Source organism: Echinops telfairi, unplaced genomic scaffold (genome assembly GCF_000313985.2).
Source record: "Echinops telfairi isolate 266 unplaced genomic scaffold, ASM31398v2 ScPeMD7_7475;HRSCAF=8513, whole genome shotgun sequence".
Lineage (NCBI taxonomy): Eukaryota > Metazoa > Chordata > Mammalia > Afrosoricida > Tenrecidae > Echinops > Echinops telfairi.
In genome coordinates this window covers 19,171,975-19,178,421 of record NW_022111379.1, presented here as the reverse complement: position 1 = coordinate 19,178,421, position 6,447 = coordinate 19,171,975, and positions in this window count along the sequence as shown.

The window sequence follows — 6,447 nt, the reverse complement described above, 5'->3', positions numbered from 1 at the left end:
TGATTGAAAACATGCAAAATACAGTGTGGTCAGAAATAATGTGTATATAGCAATCTTTCTAAAGGCAGGTTTTTATAATAACCACTTCTGAATTCTGTACCTTGAAACAACTGTATTTAAAAATCAATTTAGTCTTGATTTCATTTTATTCATAAATATTTTTAGTAGTTGGATAAGAGCTTTGGTAGTTCGCAACTGTGTTAGAAACAGTTGTCAAGTGTGGTTCTTTATGCCGTGAAACTGGGAGCTGTTTCTAAACACACAGTTGTTACTAGCACAGATTTGCCTTAAGTTTCCAGTCTGATCTGTGGCTCTGGGTAAGTAATACAAAATAGATACAGCATTTGTTGGGACAAAATACTTCCATAGATTAAATTCCTTAAGCTACCCTCCAACTTTATGCTAATGTGTAACCAAAAATGTATAGACTTTAAACCTCAGCCAATCGGTAGTATAAGTTTTAGCAAGTCTTTTTGTTATGAAGATACTAAGGTTGTGGTAGTCTAGCCTCAGAATATATAGATCTAAGTTCTTTTATCAAAAAGTATCCTAATATATAGTTTCAGTAATATTTAACCCCAGAAGTTTTTATAAATACAATTTTTTTTTCCGTAAAGAAGCTTATTTATTTTCCAGAAGTCTTTACTTATCCCTGTGATTTCCTATTAACAATGAAGATTCTAACATAGGATTTGTTGTGAAATGTAAAAATTATAAATTTTGATACACAGGAGTATTGAAATTTCTTGTGCAGAGAATAGAATTAAAAGATAATGGCATTTTTCCATGAACTTTGTGAAGTCCTCATATATATGTGTATACTTAAGTTGCACGATAGTAATTTCTTTATCCTTCAGGAGAACTAGTCTAGTAAAGAGTTGAATGAAAACTCTGGTGACCTTGTTGGGTAACCATTGGACTGCTAGCCACAAGATTGATGGTTCAAACCTATAAGCCACTCCATCAGTGAGAGATTTACAGCCTCAAACCCTAAAATGGTCTAGAACTGCGTGGTGCAGTAGGGTAACCAGTAGCCACATGTATATCCTATGGTTTGTGCTGTGTTAAAAATAAACAATGGGATTTGAAGATTTACTATGAACAATGAACACAAAATGTCTCAATTATATTGGTTACCTGCTGAAATGATATTTATTATCTTAAATCAGTTAGGTTAAACATTAAAATTCATTATTTTCTTAAAATGTAGCTACCTAAATTTTTTTATGCAGATGTAGATCTTGTTCTGTTCCTATAGGGCATCCCTGGTCTAAAACAATATTTTGTTAGTTTTTTAATTTGAGTTTTCTGGCAGTTATGGTTGAAATTCATTGTTTGGGGTATTGAGAGTTATTTCTAAGATTAGATTTAAAAATTTTAATACATTTAAATATTCAGCTCAAAAATAATTGTGAAATATTATCCTTAGATTTTATTGGCATAAAACTGTAACTAATCCTTTATGATATTTTGGATTTGGGGTTGGAACCATTTTGGCAGCTATACCATGAATAATTTGCTAGAAATAATTTATTTGTTAAACGAATTCTTTTGTTTGCTTCGTATGTGCCAAGTGTGTTTTAGGGAATATTCTGTAACTTCAGGAGGAAGCAAGAAAATAATGGATGTATATGTAAATGATTTTATGAGTTTGGAGGTTGAAAGAAGTTGAGGCAGTTTCTATGTGGCTTTTTCTTTTCTGTAAGATATGAGGTCATCACAAATTATTTCTAATGGTGGTTTCTGGGGAAAACTTGAAGTGAGTAAACTTGGAGTTCTCCATAAATGAGAACTGGCACTTTTTGAGTTACCATAGGCAGGACACCAAGTTACATAATGAAGAAAAATATAAGAAAGACCCTTTGTCCCCTCACCTTATAATTTTCTTAGAGAAATAAGGCATATACTTTAAAAAAAAGAACATAGCTAAGATATGGTAAGCAATGTATGGGACATATACAATGTAGGGATTCCAAAGATAAAGAGTATACTCATGACTAGAGATTGAGGTTTTTTAAACGTTTTTCTTTAGATCACAATAGTAGCCAAAGTGATTGTTATATTTGGCCTATACTCTCTACCACTGTACCAATTCTTAGAAGTCAGTGATAATTTATGAAAACTATAAAAAATTATCACAGATGGCTTCATACAGTATATTTTAAACCGAACTTTGAGTGCTTTAGCAAAGAACAATACTTAGGAAACTGAAGTTGAAATTTCTATGGATTACACAATTCAAATATGGAAAACTTCCATTATCTTTTCATTCCATTTTTCCATGAACTTTGTAAAGCCCACTCATATGTAAACTTACTATATTTGCTCATGTCCATTTCAGGCTAAAGCTGAATTAATCAGCTTCCTTTTCTTGTAACCTCTTTCTTACTTTTCAATCTTTAATGTTTGCTGTGTTGATGTTGTTAGGTGCTGTTGAGTCGGTTCTGAATCATAGCGACCATGTGTGCAACAGAACGAAACACTACCTGGCCCTGTGCCGCCTTCAAAAATTGTACCTTTGTTTGAGCCCATCAATGCAGCGGCTGTGTTGATTCATTTTGTTGAGGCCCTTTTTTTGCTGCCCCTCTCCCTGACCAAGTACGATGTCCTCTAGGGCCTGGTCTCTCCTGACAACATGACCAACATAAGTATGAGAGAAAGCTTTGCCATCCTTGCCTCTAAGGTGCATACTGGCCCCACTTCTTCTGAGACAGATTTGCTTGTTCTTTCAGAATACGTTCAGTATTTACCAGCACCATAAGTCAAATACATCGACTCTTCTTTTGTCTGTCTTTATTCAGTGTTCTACTTTTGCATGCATATGAAGTGAGTGAGAATACAATTGGCTTGGACCAGCAGCCTTAGTCCTCAAAGTTGCACACTTGCTTTTCAACACTGATAGGGGCCTTGTGCCACAAATTTGCCCAGTGCACTGTGTCGTTTGATTTCTTAACTGCTCCTTTGTGAGCATTGATTGTGGAGCCAACCAACACAGAATTCTTGACAACTTCCGTCTTTTCTCCGTTTATCATGATATTACTGGTCCAGTTGTGAGGATATTGACTTTCTTCACATTGAGTAATCCATAGTGAAGGCTGAAATCTTCATCTTCATCACCAAGTGCTTCAACAGGTGCTTCAATTCAAGCCTTCCTGACTTTCAGCAAGCAAGGTTTGTCATCTGCATGTCTCAGGTTGTTAATAAACCTTCCTCCAATCCAGCTGCCACGTTTTTCATATAATCTAGCTTCTCTGGTTATTTTCTCACCAGACAGATTCAAATATGGTAAGAGGATATACAGTCCTGCACTTAACTCTCTGATGGCAAACCATGCAGTATGCCCTTGTTCTATTCACTCAACTGCCTCTTGATCCATGTACAGGTTTCTTCACGTGAGCACAGTGGTGGTAGTATTCTCGAATTCCCATTTTTCTCAAAGTTATTCATAGTTTATTCACACAGTCAAGTACCTTTGTACAGTCAGTGCAACACACGTAAACATCATTCAGCCTGAACCTCTGGCAGTTCCCTGTTAATGTACTGCTGCAACCATTGTTGAATGATATTTAGTAAAATTTTGCTTTCATGTGCTCATAATGATATTCTTCCATAATTTGAGCATTCTGTTGGGGCACCTTTCTTTGGAATGGGTACAAATAGGAATCTTTTTCAGTCAGTTGGCCGAGTAGCTGTCTTTTAAGTACAGTGACTGTGTAGTCTTTCCATCATCTTGATGTGTCCTGCATTGTTCAGTATTTTCCCCACAACAGACAAACTAAGTCACTGCTATCAAGTCAATGCTGGCTCAAAGCAACCCTAAAGGACAAGGTAGAATTGCCCCCTGTGAGTTTCCAAGATTGTAATTCTCTATGGGAGTGGAAAGCCTCATCTTTCTCCCTTAGAGCAGATAGTGATTTCGAACTGCTGATCTTGTGTGTGGCTCTCTTTGTTCCTACCAGTGACCCAGTCTCACATATCAAGCTCTTGAAAGGATTTATTTTGCTTTTTTCTTACAGTCCTCCCACTCCAGGCCTTGAACCCATAATTGTTCCCATTTTTTGCTCCCAAAATGAATCACCCCAATTGTTTTTAAAGTGTTAGGTTTGTTTCTGTTTCACTTCATTGGTCATGACAGAATAATGATTTTCATATAATGATCTGGTCTTCAGAACTGAGCCATTTGGATGAGTGAGGAGTTAGGTGTACTTTGTCCACATTTTATAGTTGCAGGAGCCATTCCCAGAAACAGAATGGCTACGTAGTAACTTCTAACCAGTTACCTTCCATAGAACAGCTATGGACTGTTTTCCCCTTATATTGTCCTTTGATAACATTAGTTATCAAACTTTTGATCTTTGATAATCTGCTACATGAAAAATAGTATTTTATCCTTTAAATGTGAATTTCATTTATATTTTTTTGCTTCTGAACTGGTTCTCTACTTGCCTCAATTTTTATTGGCTTATTGATTTTTTTTCTATACTGATTTGTAGGCACTCAGATATAATAAGGTATTTACCCTTTTGTGATTATGTACTGTATATTTTCCCTGTAGTTGTATTGCTTCTTTTAACTATGTGGTGTTTCTTTTCCAAGCAATTTTTATAGCTTAATTTTATTAAGGCTTTTAAAGCAAACATACTTAGAAAAGTCTTCAAGAGTAAGGTGACAACCTGATTCCCCTTTACTCCTGATACTTTTGTTGTCTATTTTCTACAAACCAGGATATCACACTAAACTAAAAAACTAAACTCACTGGTGACAAGTTGATACTGGCTTATAGCAACCCTATAGGACAGGGTGGAAAGGGTCTCCAAAACTGTAACTGTTTACATGGGTAGAAAGCCAGCCTATCTTTCTCCCGAGGAGCAGCTGGTGGTTTCGAACTGCTAACTTTGTAGTTAACAGTCCAGCTTGTAACCATTATACCACCAGGGGTCCTTACAGTTATCAAAATTAGGAAGTTAACATTGACACATTACTAACATGTAATATTTAAGCTCTATTCAAGTGTTGGTAATTGCCCTTAATACCATTCTGTTAGGAAAAAGATCCAGTTCAGAATCACATGCTGCATTTAATTGCTGTGCTCATATCTCTTTAGTCCTGGTGTTAGTTATCTAGTGCTAGTGCAGCTATAACAGAAATATCACAAGTGGATGGCCTTAATAAACAAATGTATGCTTTCACGGTCTTTTTTTATTTTAAGATCATTTTATTGGGGACTCTTACAACTCTTGTTACAATCCATACATCAGTTGTATCAGACATATTTGTACATATATTGCCTCGTTCTTTTCTAGACATTTACTTTCTATTGAGCCCTTGGGATCAGCTCCTCTTTTTTTCTCCTCCCTCCTCCTCCCTCACCCTCATGGCCCATGATAGATTATAGATTGTTACTATTTTCAGATTTCACACCGACTGCTGTCTCCCTTCCCCTCTGGTTTCTGTCGTTCTTCCCCTGGAATGGGGTATGTGGTTATGCGCCGTTTGTTGTGATCGGTAGCCCCTTCCTCCCCTGCTCTCCCCCCACCCCCTTCCCCCTACTCTTTTGGTATGGCTATTCTAATTCCCTGGGTTCCGTGTGTCATGCGCTTTATCTCTTGCCTGTACTATGTACATGTTCCAGTCCAGTCCTTGGAGTCAGCACTGGGGTCATGATAGTTCATTCTCACCAACGCATTTGTCTTTGTTTTTTGTTATGAATCTTCTGATGCCTGTTACCCGGTCCTGATAACACCTCATGATCGCACGGCTGGTTTGCTTCTTCCATGTGAACTTGTTGCTTCACTGTTGGATGGCCGCTTGTTTAACTTCAAGCCTCTAAGACCCCAGACGCTTTATCATTGAATAGCCAGGCATCATCAACTTTCTTCACCACATTTGCTTATGCACCCATTTTGTCTTCAGCGATTATGTGTGTGTGTGGGGGGGGTGAGCATCACAAAATGCCATTTTGTTAAAGCAAAGTGTTTTTGTATTGAGGGAGGGTATGAGCTGAGACCCCAGGCCAATCTGCAGCCTCAGTGTATTATTGCCTTATAAATATATGTATATAGGGCAATATCTGTATAGCTTTGCTTCCTAGAGCTTTCGTGTTTCCTTTTGCCTCCTCCTGCCCCACCATCACATTCCCCCTTCTTCCACCTCTTAGTACTTTCTCAGCTAGATTGTTGTTGCTTAATACCCACAGAATCTCTACAACCTCCTAGATGTTGGTTTGAATCCCCTAGTTGTTCCCCTATGGCGTTGTTTGCTCACCACACCCTTCCCTCTCTCCATCTTCTCTCCCCAAGACCCTCTGGGGCCATTGGCCCTGTTGCTTTCTCCCCTAGCTTGCTTCCCATGTTTGTCTTATACAAGCTGGTGTGCTTCTTCCATGTGGGCTTTGTTGCTTCTAAGCTAGATGGCCACTTGTTTACCTTCAAGCCTTTAAGACCCCAG